At 44.1% G+C, this 17,684-nt stretch overlaps 1 pseudogene; it reads right to left on the bottom strand.

The window, feature by feature from the left end:
- Positions 1-5,121: 5,121 nt before the first annotated feature.
- LOC101837317 lies at positions 5,122-6,594 on the bottom strand (annotated as a pseudogene).
- Between the last annotated feature and the right edge of the window lie 11,090 nt (positions 6,595-17,684).

Here is a 17,684-nt window from a genome sequence, read left to right as displayed (position 1 = left end):
TGGGGGCGGAGCCAAAGCGCCGCAAGGGCGGGGCGGGGATACAGGCTGGCTCTGCGCTCGGCTCCGCGGTGGGGTGGCGCCCGCAGTCATCCACCTGCAGTTTTCCAGACCAAGTTGCTCCCTCCGACTTGAGCTGAGGTACGGGCTATGCGGAGCCCAACAGAGGGCGGAGTCCACGGCCTCCGCGCCAGAACAGTACCTAGTTAGGCTGCGTCTGAAATGAGCAGTGTGTGGCAGTTCCGCAGCCTCGCCCCAACCTCAAGGAGCCATCTTGCCCCTTGCTGTCTCGGAGTTTCTATAGTGGTCTCTATCTGGGTATTATCGTTGTCTGGATTCCACCCTCACCCCCCACTTCGCTGCCCGTCAGGTAGCCAACCTGGGTTTCCTGTCCTTGCCCCGAGTTCTGGGCGTGGTCAGGCAGGCGGCGCAGTAGTGGAGGGGACAGAATGACCTTCCTGTCCTGAGTCCCTAGTGAGTTGTTATTCCAAGGATAGTAGTTGGCTAGTCTCCATCTCTGCTGAGTGCAATGAGCTCAGACTGCAGTAAGGAGGATTTGAGTAAAACCCAGGAAAGAACTTCCCAACTACTAGGGATGTGACAGAGTGGATAACCTTAGGAGGAGTGCAATTATTGTACAGACTGAATTAATATTCTCTCTTTCCCTCTCCATCTCTCCCTTTCCCCCACACCACCTCCATTCCTCAAAAACGTCCCTACCACTGCAGCCTGTCTTTTCCTGATTCATTCTGTTGTGCCAGACAGAAGGCCTGTCTCTAGGCTCCCTCAGTACTTGTTTTTTTCTTCCGTTTACCTTGCACTTTTGGTAAAAGACAAGAGGGGTGGGTGAGACGGTTCAGTTGGTAAAGTCCTCCCCTTGCACAAGCATGAGGACCTGAGTTGAGATTCTCAGAACTCTAGGGCCAAGCACAGTAGTGTGCCCTCGTAATCCCAGGGATGGTGGGAGGCAGAGACAGACAGCTCCTTGCAAACTTGCTGGCCAGCTAGCCTAGCCTTCCTGGTGAAGTTGTGGGTCAATGAGAGACCCTGCTATATTAAACAAAGTAGGGGGTGTCTGAGAAACAACACTCAAGTTGTGCGTGTACACACGTGAGATCCCACTCCCCACAAACATAGAAAAGAGTGATAATACCTGATGCAACAAGGCTGCCAGTGAGCCACGCTCTGATTGTGAAGTACCTCACAAAAATCCTGGCCCTACCAGGAAACATAGCTAACCAGCCAGCTCATACTGCAGATCTTTAGGCATAGCTGTGAAAATCCTTTCTGTGGCAGAGACATGAAAACAGTACTGTCAGGACATCAGATGGTAGGGTGCCTCTTCACACATCGCCAGTTGCAGACCTGAATCTGGAAAACAACACGGGAAAATGTGCAGTCCTTTTCTACTACAATTGTAAAGAGTAGCACATGGAGCAGGGAGCCAGAATGGATTGTAGGGAGAGGAAGGGGACAGTTTCCATAGCAACTGTAGAGATGAGGCTTTTAACTAGCAGAGGGTCTCTATATAAAGGCCAGCCGCAGTTAAGTACAGAGTCGGCTTCCATTAAGTCTAACAGAGGTTAGACAATAGATGCAAATGGTACAGGAGGGATTACACACAGATTAGATGGTAGGGAAGACTCTTAGGACTCTGATTTCATACCCTGTTAGAATCAAGTCTCAGTAATTATGCCTGCAAATGCAAATTGTGATGGTGCTAACAGCACATGTTCTAGATAAGTACGCAGTGAGTCCCTTTGCCAAAGGCAGACAATGTCACAGAAAGATTGGCTCCAGGTGTCTCTTCGTCATCCACATCTGGGTGATACTTCCATTATCATCATTACAGTACCAGAAGATGTTTTAAAAGCTGGGTGTAGTGGTGGCATGAGAATCAGAGTTTACTCTCCAGAACACGCATAAAACGCCCAACGTGGTGGACTATGCCTGTAATCCCAGCATGTAAGGAGGCAGAGATAGGCCGGATGGTGGTGGTGCACGCCTTTAAACCCAGCACTCGGGAGGCAGAGGCAGGGGGATCTCTGTGACTTCGAGGCCAGGCTGGACCGATAGCCTCCAAAACAATACAGAGAAACCCTGTCTCGTAAAACCAAAAAAAAAAAAAAAAAAAAAGGAGGCAGAGATGCAGGATCCTTGCATTTTTCTGGCCAATCAGCTTGACTTAATTGGTGAGTTCCATGTCCCAGTGAGACACTGTCATTAAAACAAATCAAATCAAAACAAAAAGGTATTGGGGGGTGTCTGTAGAGATAGCCCAAGGGTCAGCTGACTGAGTAATCTTCCACAGAACCAGGGTTCAATTGTAAGCATCTACATAATGATTCTATCTGTAACTTCAGGGGACCAACACCCTTTTCTAGCCTCTGTGGGCACCAGACTTGCACATACTGTATAGACATGCATGCAGACATACATACTAGATAGATAAATTAAAAACAAACAAACAAGATAGACAACAGTTCGTTCCTGAGTAGTTTTATGTCAATTTTATATAAGCTAGAGTGATTTGGGAAGGATTCTCAATTAAGAAAATGCCTTCATCAAATTTCTCTGTAGACAAGTCTTTGGTGCATTGTCTTAATTAGGGATTGATATGGGAGGGCCCAGCCAATTGTGGGTGGTGCTGTCCCTGAGCAGATGATCTTGGGCTATGTAAGAAAGCAGGCTGAGCAAGCTAGTAAGCAGTACTTCTCCATGGCTTCTGCATGAGCTGCTGCCTCCAGGTTCCTGCCCTGTTTTGAGTTCCTGTCTGACTTCCCTCGATGATGGGCAGTGATTTGCAACTATAAACTCAAACAAACAAACAAACAAACAACCCTCTTCTCCTCAAGTTGCTTGTGGATGTGGTGTTTTTTCAGTCCTCAGGAACAGCACCTGAGGTTAACCTCTGGTCTTCACACATGTGAACATATTCACATCCACCAGGACATACATACATGTATCACACAGAATAAGTTCCATGAAAGCTATTATTACTTTGGGTGTGTTTAAACCAATTAGGGAAATCACAGCTCAGGCCTCCATCATATACCAATGCATAGTGATGACTTAATTGATAGGTAAATCAAGCAAGATGGGAGGAGGGGCATCTTACTAAGGTTTTTCTGGAAATAATCTCATGCATGGTAGTTAAGATATTGAAGTTGCCCTCATGAGGAAAAATGGGACTTTATTCTAATTAATTAGACTCAGCCTGAATTGTGTGTGTTGGTGAGAAAGAAAAACACAAGTCCAAGCTTAAGGTCTCCACGAGACTGAAGCCAGTTCCGGTAATTCCTATATGACAGATGCCTGCTTCTCTCTGACTTCCCGCCTAGTGAGTGTCATCAGTTGTTCTGGGACTTGAGCTCATGGGGCAGAACTTCAGCCTGCTGTGCTAGGTTGCATGGTTTTATAACCAAAATATCCAAAGGGAGCTCAGATTCCCACCCTGTGCTGGGTTTGGTTCTGCCTGGAAAGCATTCTTTCTACAGAGAGAGCCGTGTCGGATTACAGGATTGCTGTGTCAGAGGCTTATCCTTGGCATTGGGGAAAAATACCATGATCATAATGCATGCCAGCAGTCACAGGGTCACCTTCTAGCATGAACAGATGGCTCATCTCTAACAACCTGAAGTCAAACCCTAAAAAAGGCCCAAGTTAACCTCTGACAGATTGAGTGAGGAGAAACTTGGCTTTTGCTTTGCTTTGCTTTACTTTTTTTTTTTTTTTTTTTTTTTTTTTTGGTTTTTGGCTTTTGAGACAGGGTTTCTCTGTGTAGCCCTGGCTGTCCTGCAACTCACTCTGTAAACCAGGCTGGCCTCAAATGCACAGAGATCTGTCTGCCTCTGCCTCCCAAGTGCTGGGGTTAAAGGGAAACTTTGCATTTACTCCTATGAATGGTCCCAAGAGTAGACCTGAAAAATTTCTGAACTCCAATAAGCCTTTCTGCTTGATGAATCAATTAAATTAGACCAAATTAAACCGAATTAAAAAAAAGCCCACATCCCTTTGATGGGATACCTTGCTCAGCATTGATGCAGCGGGAGGGGCTTGGTTCTGCCTCAACTTTGTATGCCAAACTTTGTTGACTCCCCAAGGAAGGCTTTACCCCTTCTGAAGAGTGGATGGGGAGTGGGGGACAGGAGAAGGGGACGGAGGGAGAACTGGAGTTGGCATGTAAAATGAAAAATAAATTTAAAAACCCACGTTTTTTTGTTTTGTTTTGTTTTGCTTGTTTGTTTGTTTGTTTTTTGGTTTTTTCGAGGCAGGGTTTCTCTGTATTGTTTTGGAGGCTGTCCTGGAACTCACTCTGTAGACCAGGCTGGTCTCAAACTCACAGAGATCCACCTGCCTCTGCCTCCCAAGTGCTGGGATTAAAGGCTTGTGCCAATAACACTCAGCAAAACCCACATTTAATGGATACAACATTCTGGGATGATTTTTCCAGCCCCCCCCCAGAAGATGGGAAAGAGAGACCAGAAAACCATTTCCTGGGGGGACAGTTTTAAATACCCTGTAAGAAGGGTCTCGAGCATCTCTGGGGGAGGGGTCATCATTTGGCTGGCTTTCTGAGATGCTGCTGGCTTTGGAGAGAGAGAGGGGAGGGGGTTTGGGGTGGAACTTCCACCATAACATCCCAGACTTTTTGGGTATTCGGATGCCAGGGACTGAGGTGAAGCTCCCACCAGAACAAGACCCATAATAAATATTTACTGAATAATTTTCCTAATCATGACTTGCTTATATAAGTGTATAGGTAGAACACTAAGTTTCTCTTTTTCTTCCAGAGCATTGTGAAGAAGAAAAAAAAATGAAGACATTTCCCTTTCCTCTTTCCCTGCATGAGTGTTATAGGATCATATAATCTTTGGGGGGGAATCTACATATTGATTGTTTTTTGCTTTTAAAATTCTGTTTATTTAGCGTATGTACACATAAAAGAGAATTCACCCTCAGGTCCCACCCAACAGAAAACATGCACAAACCCAAGGTATATGTGGAAGGGAGGGGCCCCAGCCCCAAGTTAGCAGTTGGGATGGTGCAATCCTGTGAATCACAAGCCCATCATGAGCAGGCTGGACTGAAGTGTCAAACAGGCTGCAATCTCTGCTGCTGGCCCTAAAGCAAGCGAGTGCCATAGCTAGAGGTCTGTTTGATGCTCTCAAAGTAGTACCGCTGCCAGCCTTGCCACGTCCACTCTTCCTCAGGAGTGGGGATGCCACGACCTTCCAGGTACAACTCTGTCTCCCCATCCTTGTCAATGAAGGTCAAGGGGATGGTAGCAAAGTGTCCCTTGGGCCACGAACCAGATCGGTAAACTTTCCAGTGATGTTGCCAGCAACCATGTAAAACTTCCCACCTTTGTCTGCTTCTACGGCCACAGGAGCATGGGTAAAGGTCTGAACCAGCTCCCGGGTGGTAAACACTTAGAGCTCCTCTGGGGACTTCAGGAAGGTCTCTCTAAGGGAGATCTCACAGGTGGGGATTTTGACACCAACAGGTTTGCTCTGAAGGAGCAGACTGTGCCTTGCACACCTCAGCTTTTAGTGCTGGTTGACCACTGGGTCTATTGACTCTCCATTCACGGTGGGCAAGATCATGCCCTGAGCGAACTCTGTCTTGAGAGTGCTTCTCTTAAAAGTTTCACCCCTTCTTCCTTTGTTAAGGCCACGAGATTTGTGTCAGGCTTGTCTTTGGCAAGGTTCACACTAATCTCCACACTGTTTTCATCAAACAAATTGGGATTTCCACATGTCCTTTGTATTGCACTCCTGACTTAGAGGTGCCTGTCAGGTTTTTTTGTTTTTGTTTTTGTTTCTGTTTTTGTTTTTTTGAGACAGGGTTTCTCTGTATTGTTTTGGAGGCTGTCCTGATATTTGCTCTGTAGACCATGCTGGCCTGGAACTCACAGAGATCCGCCTGCCTCTGCCTCCCCAGTGCTAGGATTAAAGGTGTGTGCCACCAATGCCCGGTTGCCTTTCCGGTCGTTAATGGGCGCCTCTCCAACAAGCTTGTTCACTTCCGTCACCTCACACTTGCCTCCTCATTTTCTACTCAAACTGCCAGCAACAGTTTTCAGCTTTTCTGTGGACCACTTTGAGGCATCCCTTTCTGTCCAGTGTCAGTTGTTGACGTTGGTGGTGTCTGCCCACTCCTCCACAATCCATTGTGGGTCTCCCTCACCCCACTCGGCCATCAGCTGACTTATTGCACCTACCAGCTCCCAAGCCATAGCCACAGCCTCAGCACCACTCAGTCCCAGCCACCCAGCAGCGCCTGGAAACTACTGGTTACATAGTGATTTTTATAGTTGCTAGGTAATTTACATTCCCACCAACAGCATATCAGCCCTTCTAAGCACAAACACAAACACACCATAGCCATTCTGAAGGGGCTGGGATAACTCTGTGTGTGTGTGTGTGTGTGTGTGTGTGTGTGTGTGTGTGTGTGTGTGTGTGTGTGTTTCCTCACTTGCTATCTTGTTTGAAGCAGGATTCTTGCTGCTGCTGCATATGCCAGGCTAGCTAGCCTGTGAGTTTCTGGGGACTCGCTGGCTGCTACCGTCCACTTCACCATGCGTGTTGTGGAATTAAAGAGACATTCTACCCTGTCTGGGTTTGTGTGAGTTCTGGATATGTAGATTCAGGTCTGTATGCTTGCATGGTGATCAGTTTACCCATTGCAACATCTCCCCACCCTACCCCGACTTTTGTTTGTTTGTTTGTTTTTTGTTATTGTTGCTGTTGAGACAGGATTTTGCCATGTAGCCCAGGCTAGACTTGAATTAATGAGCCCCTTGCCTCTCTGCCTTTCTAATGATACAATTGCAGGCTTCAGCCAAAATGCCTGTTTCCATCTTCTCCTTTAGTTTGAGAAAAGCTGTTTCTTACACAGGGCACTCTTCTTTTTGTTTATCTGTTTTTTTCGTTTGTTTTTTTGAGCCAGGGTCTCTCTATATAACAGCCTTGGCTGTTCTAAAACTCATTCTGTAGACCAGGCTAGTGTCAAACACCTCTGTCTTCTGAATTAAAGGTGTGTGCCATCACACTGCCCGGCTACACAGGGCACTCTTAAGGGCTGTCTTGGTGGTATATTCATAAAGTGTGCTACCACTGCCAGGCTGCCAAGGACCTTTTTTATTGTTTTCCAATTTATACCTTTAGCAAGTTCCAGGCCAGCTAGGGCTACATACATTGAGACCCTATCTCAAAGAAACACAGTAGATATTATTTTGTGGCAATTTGCTATGTGGAAAATTTTATAGAATAAATGGCATAATTTTATCAAGAAATAAACACATTATAGGATTTTTGTTTGTTTGTTTGTGACAGGTTTTCTTTTTGTAGCCCTATAGATAGATCAGTCTGGCCTTGAACTCACAGAGATCCTCCTGTCTCTGCCTCCCAAGTGCTGGAATTAAAGGCATCTACCAACAACAACCACTTTATAATAGGTTTTTTTTTTAATTAAACAGCTCTTTTTTATTTTATTTATTTATTATTAAGTTGTTCTGTCTACATGCCAGAAGAGGGCACCAGATCTCATTACAGATGGTTGTGAACCACCATGTAGTTGCTGGGAATTGAACTCAGGACCTCTGGAAGAGCAGCCAGAGCTCTTAATCTCTGAGCCACCTCTCCAGCCCCCTATAAGGAATTTTTAAAAAGAAAAAAGATTCAGTGGGCAAAGGAGCCTGGGTCCAAGCCTGACGGCTTTTGTTTGCTATCTGATGCCATATACGGAAGGAGAGACTCCTGTCTACAAGTTGTACTCTGACCTCTACACATGCACCATGGTGTGCATGGGTTCCCCCCCACACACACATATAAATCCAATAAATGAAACACAAATGTAAGAGAACAACAATAAAACAAAGAAAACAATGGGCTAGCGTGTAGCTCATTGGTAGAGAACTTGCAAAGCCCTAGGTTTGACCTTTAACCCTATGGGGAGAAAAAGAAATAAGAAAGAATACTTATAGATTTTAAAGGATAAAAATAACTATCACCCAGTGCAGTGTGTACTTCATATGGAATTAGGAAACAGATTGTGAAGTGGAGAAAATTGAAGCTGGGCGGCTTTCTCTTAAGAAGCCCCCGCCTGGGGCTGAGGAGTTGGCTCAGTGGTTGAGCGCTCCGGTTGCTCTTACAGAGCTGACCACCAGTTTGATTCCCAGCACTCACATGGTGGTCCACAGTTGACTGTAATTCCAGTTCCAGGGCATCTAACACCCTCTTTTGACCTTAGCAGGTGCAGGCCTGCCTGTGGTACACATACATCCATGCAAGCAAAACTCATTCACATAAAATTAAAAAATGACTTTGCCTCCCTCTGCCTCCCAAGTGATGGTATTAAAGGCATGTGCCACTACCACCAGGCATCCAGGCATAAAATGTCTTTTTGAAAGAGAGAGAGAGAGAGAGAGAGAGAGAGAGAGAGAGAGAGAAGTCCTTTTGTGTATATGTTTGTCTGATTGGTTGGTAAATAAAGCACTGTTGGCCAATTCTGGAAAATGTAGTCAATGTGATCCTGGGAAGAGAGGATGTGTCAGTATGGCATCCCCGGAAAGATAAATCCATAATAGAAATATATATATGTATATATATACATATATATATAGTCATGGGTTAATACTTAAGATAGAACTAGCCAATGAGAAGCCCTGGACATTGGCCGACAGCATTGTAACTAATAGAGTCCTGCATGTTCAGGGCCTGATGGGACTGATGCAGCTCTGGGATCAGGCTGCCAGGAAGAATGCATGTTTCTCTCCCCCCCCTCTCTCTGTGTGTGTGTGTGTGTGTGTGTGTGTGTGTGTGTGTGTGTGTGTATGTGATGTTGCATAGGGTAGGGGTTTACCCATACTTGGTGTATAGAGAGGCCAGCATTGGGTGTCTCTTTCTGACACCCTCTACCTTATTTTTTGAGACATGGACTTTCTCTGAACCTAGAGCTCAATGGTTTAGCTAGAATAGCTATCCAATACCTTCTATCTGGGTTCTATGCAAGTGCAGCAAGTGCTCTTAGCTGCTGAGTAATGTCTCCAGCTCCCAAAATGTCTGTTAATAAACTCCAATTCTATTTAAAAAGAAAAAAAATATTAGCCCAGTGGTGGTGGCGCACACCTTTATTCCCAGCACTGGGGAGGCAGAGGCAGGAGGATCTCTGTGAGCTCAAGGTCAGCCTGGTCTACAGAGTGACTTCCAGGACAGCCAGGGCTATTATACAGAGAAACCCTGTCTTGAAAAAACAAACAAGAAAAAAAGCTGAACACAAAGTTGTTATGGGAACTCTTGTCACCTAGTACGCTAGCCAATTGAGAGAAGTGTTTTGGTCGGTGGGCATGACCAAGAGGCAGAGCTGAGCCGGGCGTTGGTGGCGCATGCTTTAATCCCAGCACTCGGGAGGCAGAGGCAGGCGGATCTCAATGAGTTTGGGACCAGCCTGGTCTACAGAGCAAGTTCCAGGACAGCCTCCAAAACAATACAGAGAACCCTGTCTCGAAACCCGCCCCCCTCCAAAAAAAAAGAGGCAGAGCTGAGGAGTGCTCGGTCCCCTTTCAGAATGAGAAGCCAGTGAAGGTGGGTGGTAGCGGTGGCTTGTGATGTGGATCAGACTCTCCTTTTGTTCTTTATTATTTGTGCTTGGATTTTGTTTTTTAGTAAACAGTAAAGAAAACATTAATCTGCAGGCGCCCAACATAGGGCGTTGCTAAACCCGCGAAAGTCGTGTGTTTAGGTGCAGTGTTCTGTGTTCCAGGCAAGTCCACCCACCCCACCGCTCTGCCATCTGGTGGGGGTGCCCACCTTTCCACAACCTTTTTGGCCTAATTTCCTGCATTCCAAGGGTTTTCCAGAACCCCTCTGCAGGTTGCCAATTCAGGCAACTCACCTCACTTTGAGCAGGAGATCTGCTTGCGGCTTGCAACATTGCAGCTGTGGTTACCAAGTCACTGGCAGCCAATAGGAAAATTAAGTCAATTGTAGTATAGCTGTGCCTCTTAGGCAAATTCTACCTGGCAAACTTCTATAAATGAGCAAAGTACAACAAAGTCAAAAATGTAATTTTTCTGTTTTGTTTTGTTTTGTTTTTCAAAACAGGCTTTCTCTGTGTAACAGCCCTGGCTGTCCTAGAACTCACTTTGTAGACCAGGCTGTCCTTGAACTAACAGAGATCCGCCTGCCTCTGCCTCCTGAGTGCTAGGATTAAAGGAGTGTGCCCAGCTAAAATACAATGTTTAAAACATTTTTCTGTATTTTAAATACACATACAATGTTTACAAATGAAATTACATGATGTATGGGATTTGCTTAGGAATAATCAGCTGGGGGTAATAAGTTAGAATATAGATGAGATAAGAATGGGTATATCTCAGTGGCAGAATGCTTTGGCAAAGACCTGGGTTTAATTCCCAGACTTGCAAAATATTCATATTGGGCATTTATTGATCGTTGTAGAAACTAGATGATACATAGTAAGTTATTTTAACATTTTTTTCTATGAAAGATGGCTCAGTAGTTAAGGGAGTTTGATGCTCTCCCAGAGGACTGGAGTTTGGTGCCTAGCACCCAAGTCAGGCTCACAATTGCCTGTTACTTCAGCTCCAGGAGATCTGATGCCTTTTTCTGGCCTCTGCAAGTGTGAACAGATATGACCTTTGTTTACACACCATGCATGCATGTAAAAATAATAAAAATAAATATTTTAGGGACTGGAGAAATTGGTCAGAGGCTTAAAGTGCTTCTTATCAGGTCAAAGACATCTCTGTCCAATCTGTACCTTGCTCTCTGGACAGAAGAAAAATGTACATGATTCTAATCCAAATCTGAAGTTTTTGCTAGGACTCAAAGGTATGAGTCTATTCCTGCTGTTTTACAGATACCCATTAACCACTTTTTCTACAGTATGGATTTCAGTATGGATTGGTGATACTAATATATCTAGAACTTTAATGTTCTTTTGTAAAATAAAAATTCATATAGTCTTCAGAATGTCATAAAGCTTGAACCCACATCTCATAGGTCAAAAGGACTCCAGCTGGGCGTTGGTGGCACACACCTTTAATCCCAGCACTTGGGAGACTGAGGCAGGTGAATCTCTGTGAGTTTGAGGCCAGCTTGGTCTACAGAGTGAGTTCCAGGACAGCCTCCAAAACAATACAGAGAAACCTTGTCTCGGAAAAAAAAAAAAGGACTCCAAATAAGTACAGCCTAAGTAAGTTTTCCCCACCTGTCTATTCCTGAGGATGGGATTTTTCTTTCTCTTGGTCTTGCAACTCCGGCCCTTCCCAATTACTAAGACTATGGTTCTAAAAAAGTACATAAAGTTTAACTTCTGTTCCTAGATTGAACTTGTCTCAATAGGTCTCCACTTGGCCGGCAGATACATCCAAGCATCAGTTGCTAACTACAACCTGCTCTGAATGACTTTGAACTTGGCACTTGGTGAAAGCTGTTGTGGGCCAGTCCAGCCACTGTGAAAGCTCACTGTGTCTTCAACAGAGTCTGTGAACCAGATGCTTTTGATAACTACCCCATTGCCTGAATTACCTCCTTGCTTTTGACTTGCATTTCAGCCTTCTTGGACCCGTCAGCAATGTCCCAAAGTATTTACAGAAAAAAGTATATCATTTCATGCTTCCTGGTTGAAATGCTGAGTCAAAAGGAAACTCCCTTACATAGGGGACAAAGTGGCTACCTATAATGCCCTTTGACATACCAAGAAAATAGGCCCAGAGTTGTCAACTGATGAATTTACCAACTAAAATAGTTTTGCCATATGATAAGACACTTGACCTTCTTTATGCAGAATCGAAGAGATATTATATGGCCTAAAAATTATTTCTATAATCTGGTTATACTCAAAGATCAGAACAATAGGGCCTTAAGAATAGCTGGGAGGTGGTGGCTCATGCCTGTAATCCCAGCACTCGGGAGGCAGAGGCAGGCAGATCTTTGTGCATTCAAGGTCAGCCTGGTCTACAGAGTGAGTTCCAGGACAACCAGAGCTGTTGTACAGAGAAACCCTGTCTTGAAAAACAACAAAAAACAAACAAAAAAAATGACAATAGATGCAAATGTCACTACCCTAGAAAACTCTGTTAACTAATGGCTCTTAGGTCCCAATACTACCCTCTTGAGTTCCTAGTTAGGCAGGACCCATGATTGGGTCCTGTTATTGGTACTTGTCAAGGGGGGAACGTAGGACCACATTGCTGCCATGACAGGCTCAATAGAGACCAGCCAGAAAGTAGGCTTGAGTTTCAGTTTACCCTAAGGCAAAACCTGACTCCAGGAAAGACCACAAACTAAGACCATCCAGGCACCACCCAAAAATAAACCAATCAGCATCCAAGAGGAAAATACCTAAAGTCCCAACCTTTGTAGATAGGATCACTAGGTATTCCTTAGCCCAACACACACACTTTCCCTTTTACCAAGACACCCCTAGACAAATGTCAGCCAACTGGGGGCCCTGAACCTTAGAAATCTCCTCACCCCAAACTCTGCTCTGATAAAAACCTCACCCCAAATGAGCTCAAGATCTACGATCGTGCCAATGTTGTGCCAATGGGTTGGATACACAGAGGATTAAAGCTGGAACTTGAATAAAGGCTCTTTGCTTTTGCCTATGGGATTTGGACTCCTTGTTGGGTTTTGGGGGGACTCTATGATCTGGGCATAGCAAGAACACTTGTTCTTCTTGCAAAGGACCAGATTCTGTTCCCAGGACTGATATGGTGGCTCACAACTGCCTGTAAACTCTAGTTCTGGGGACTCTGATGTCTTGGCCTCCAAAGGCACCAGGCATGTACGTAATATATATATATATAACATTCATATGCACAAATAAATAAATCTCTTTAAAAAATTACTGTGAACCATAGTAATCTTAACACTCAGGAGGCAGAGAGGAGGGCCAAGTTTCAAGGCCAGCCTTAGCAGGATAGTGACTTGAAGCCAGCCTCCATTATATAAGACCCTGTCTCAAACACACACACACACACACACACACACACAATGTCTGAGCTGGATGTGGTGACATACAGATATAATTCCAGAACTCAGGAGACTGAGCTGATGGATCACCAAAAGTTTAGGGTCAGCCAATGCTACACAGTAAATTTCAAACTGGCCAGGCTCTCAAAAAACAAACAATCAAAAAACCCCAAACCAGCAAAACAAACAAAAAACATAACAACAACAATAATAGTATTCTTCTACCCTTAAAAAGACATCTGTATGGATAAAGTTGGCATTTGCTGGTGGAGCACATTAGTAGAAGAGGTGAGTTTAATTTAAACATGTTGACTTTGGATGTCAACCGGACATCCAAATGAAGATATTGAGTAAGGAGTTACATATTTCAGTTTGGAAAATGGGGAAAAGGTATAGGATAAAGATAATAAGTTGGGAGTTATTAACATATAATGGTATGAGTGTATGTATAGCAATAAGGCTGGATGAGATCAAGGAAGCAATGTAAGATGGAAATTAGGACATAGGAACTTGTGGAACACATATGGATTCACACAGTGGAAAGAAGGCAGAGGCACTCTAAGGATGATTTTAGCCTTTACTTAGCCCAGGGCTTTTTTTATTGTTCTCCCACACCTGTTCAAGTTGATTTCTACCTTCCCCAAACACCCTAAGTTTCCAAAGGGACAATGCCAAATGCTATAAGAGCACCAGTGTCTCTGTGGTAGACATTAGTTAGTAGTCAAGGTTTCTCACTCTTACACTGTTGCCAATGCACCCAGTCAGAGTCCTTGTTGGTAACCCATGTCTCAAAGAAGAGTAGATTTATGGAACTAGTAGCATTAATCTCCTGTCCTTCAAAACCAGATGCATGAAGCATATAAAATTTATTATAAGCCGGGCGTTGGTGGTGCACGCCTTTAATCCCAGCACTCAGGAGGCAGAGGCAGGCAGATCTCTGTGAGTTGGAGGTCAGCCTAGTCTACAGAGCTAGGTTCAGAACATCTAGGGTTGTTACACAGAGAAACCCTATCTCAAAAAACAAGATAGATAGATAGATAGGTAGGTAGATAGATAGATAGATAGATATGTGTATTTAAGCTGGGCACACACTCTTAGTCTCAGCACTTAAGAGGCAAAAGCAGGTAGATCTCTGTGGGTTTGGAGGCCAACTTGATCTATAGAGCAAATTCCAGGACAGTCAGGTCTACACAAAAAAAATCTTGTTTCAAAAAAACCAAAACCAGCCAGACGGTGGTGGCACATGCATTTAATCCCAGCACTCGGGAGGCAGAGGCAGGCGAATCTCTGTGAGTTCGAGGCCAGGCTGGACCAACAGCCTCCAAAACAATACAGAGAAACCCTGACTCGTAAAACCAAAAAAAAAAAAAACAAAACAAAACAAAACCAAAGCTAACAAACCAAACAATAACCTCCCAAAAAACATGTCTTTAAAAGTTTTTATTACATTTATTAATTTGTATATGGGGTTGTATGCCAGTACCATAATGCCCAGATAGGGGTCAGAGGACAGTCTGTTGAAGTCTGTTCTCTTCTTGTATCATGCAGGTGCCTGGAAGTGAATTCAGATCTTCAAACTTGCTGGCAAGTACCCTTACCTGAGGAGCCATCTTGCTAGCCTTCTTGTGGTACTTTTGTTGATTTGTGAATTATCCTGCCCCCAGCAAGTAGGGTCTCATGTAATCCAGAGTGGCCTTGAATTTAATACATATCCAAGGCTGGTCTTGACCTCCTGATCCTCCTGCCTTTTCTACCCCAGGAACCGCGTTTGCAGGTATGTACTACCACAACCAGTTTCGTGTGTCCTATAGACCATACATTCCTTGAAGATGTCTTTTACTTCATTCTCCCTCTACCACTATAAGAAGTAAAAATAGTACCTTGTATGTAAGCAAATTGAAATTAATTAATGTGAGCTTGTGGAGAAACTTTTGGTCAGAGGTTGAGTTTTTTACTTCCTCTGGCATGTTCATCAGAGTCTCTGAGGGAAGTACAAATGAGCATGGCCAACACATATTACTTTTTTGCCACATATTTGCTCCCTAGCTCTGTCCAACTCATATTCACCCCCTATTTGTAACATATAGTATTCCCCACCAGCCACCTGGGCCCTGCTTCAGTTTCAGCCCCCAAATAACACATAGAACACTATATTAATTATAAAGCTGTCGGCCGTTTTCTTGGTTTCTTACTGGCTTTCTCTGACTTAAGTATTTACCCCATAATTGTTAATTTAAGTATTTCTCTTACTGGAGAAAAGGGTGCAGACCTCTTACTCTGTTGGTCTACATGGTGTCTGACTCTGCCTCTCTTTCCCAGAATCCTCCTTGACTCCTAGTCCCACCTATCTTGCTTCCCTGTTAGCCAACAGTGCTTTATTCAACAACCAATAAGAGAGACAGATTTACAGAATGACATCTCCCATCATCTCTTCTCTGTCTAAATAAAAAGGTTTTAACTTTAACATAGTCAAATTATATATAACAGAACAGTTATCAAGCAAGAACTATAGTTACAATATTTTGTTCATTAACATTTAGTAAGATTTAAATAAAGTATCTTGTCATCTATCCTATCTGTCTGGGTCTAAAGTCTTATATATTACTTATCTTTTATTATAACTAAGGAAAACTGAAACTACAACTATCTGTCTTCAACTCCATCAAAGACCACAGAAGGATAATATATAAACACTAGAATTGACAGAGACATCTTGCTACCTAGACAGTCACTGAAGTTCCTCTGTAACATTGGGGCATCCATCTTCAGCCCATAGGCCACAGTGAGTCTGGAAGACTTCTCAGCAAAGCAGGAAATTTCAAGCTGTCCATCTGCATTGGCAGTCCATCAGTCATTTTTCTGTGTCCTCCAGAAAGTCTGGCAGACTCTTCCATGAAGCAGGAACCCTTTAAGCCTTTAAGACTGTCCAAATTCAGTAGTGACTTTTCTGTGGGTCCTACATGTCCAGATTATACAACAAGAGTTAAACAGTCTAGGCAAAGACCCCTTTCCTTTTGTTTTTGAGGTAGTAGGATGTATACCACTATACCTGGCTAGTTTTGTTCCCCCATCCCAATTGAAAGACTTTTGTAAATTGGATGTGGTGGCAAATGCCTGTTTCCGTATGCAGTTGTGAAAGTCTCTTTAAGAGAAAAACTCTACCATTCTCTCTCTCTCTCTCTCTCTCTCTCTCTCTCTCTCTCTCTCTCTGCTGTTTCTCTGAGCAGGCAGCTCTCTATGTTTCTCTGTCTCTTCCCCCTCTCTTTTCTCTCTTTCTGTCTGTAGGTCTCTGTTTCTCCCCCATCATTTATCCCTAACCAGTCTCAAGACCCACTAAAGGTTCTACCTTGTACCATATTCCTAGAAATTTCAGCATCTGGAGGTGGAGGCAGGAGGATGAAAATTTGAGGCCATCCTCAACTTCACAGTTGAGGACAGCCTGGAATACAAGAAATTCTGTCACAACATCAAAAATGCCCCACAAACCAAACAACAACAGTAAATTTTTTCATGATGGTCCTCACTTCCTTCTGTGTACTGAGTGTGCTCAGGAGCCTCACACGTGCTAGGCAAGCATGCTACCTCTGACCTGCTTCCCGAGATTCAAGGACTACAGAATTGATGATGTGGCTTAGTAGAGCAAAGAGGTTAGTGAGGAGATGGGAAGTAGGACACACATACACACACACACACCCTCAGAAGATGGGCAAACATTTAATAGCTTAAGGACACTGAAATTGTCTCCTCCTACTCCCTTTCCATCATCCTTGTTCTTCTTCCTCCTATTCTTTTCATGAAACTGGGTTTCATGTAGCTCAAACTGGTCTTGAATTCACTATATAGCCAAGGCTGAGCAGGGCATTGGTGGCACATGCTTTTAATCCCAGGACTCAGGAGGCAGAGGCAAGTGGATCTCTGTGAGTTTGAGGCTAGGCTGGTCTACAGAGTAAGTTCCAGGGCAGGCTCCAAAGCAAACAGAGAAACCCTGTCTGAAAAAAACCAACCAAACAAACAAAGAAACACCCCCCCCCCAAAATAACAAAAACAAATAGCCAACGCTGACCGGATCTGGTGCCTTTACCTTCCAATTGCTGGTATTATAGCTATTATACCCAGCTTTTATTTATTTATTTATTAGCATGTGTGTTTGTTTCTGCCTTTCTGTTTCTAGGTAAGTAAATACAGGTAGAGCCCAGTTGTCCAGTTGTTTGGTCTGGATATTTAATTTAACTTTTCTCTCTCTCTCTCTCTCTCTCTCTCTCTCTCTCTCTCTCTCTCTCTCTCTCTCTCTCTCTCTCTCTCTCTCTCTCAGTCTTCCGATATAGCCCAGCCTATACTCAAAGGTTTGATTATAGGTGTATACAATTTCTAGTTTAGGCTAAGGGATGGAAAAAGTGGAAAGGAGGGATGGGCAAACCTCAACCAGTAAGGGGCTTGCTTCTCTAGCTTGATCCCCAGCCCCATGTAAGGCTGGTACTAGGCCAGACTTTTGGAGGCTGAGTAGTTTGGATCCCTGTAGCTTTGTATTCAGCCTTATTGAGTGAGCCCCAGGCCAGTGAGAACAGGGTTGGATGGCACCTGAGGAGGAACAATGCCTGGGGTTGTCCTCTGACTTCCATATACATCCTTACACACACAAACACACACACACACACACACACACACACACACACACACACACAC

Source organism: Mesocricetus auratus, unplaced genomic scaffold (assembly GCF_017639785.1).
Source record: "Mesocricetus auratus isolate SY011 unplaced genomic scaffold, BCM_Maur_2.0 Super-Scaffold_100004, whole genome shotgun sequence".
Lineage (NCBI taxonomy): Eukaryota > Metazoa > Chordata > Mammalia > Rodentia > Cricetidae > Mesocricetus > Mesocricetus auratus.
Note: the sequence above shows the minus strand (reverse complement) of the source record. Positions and strands in the feature narration are given on the sequence as shown.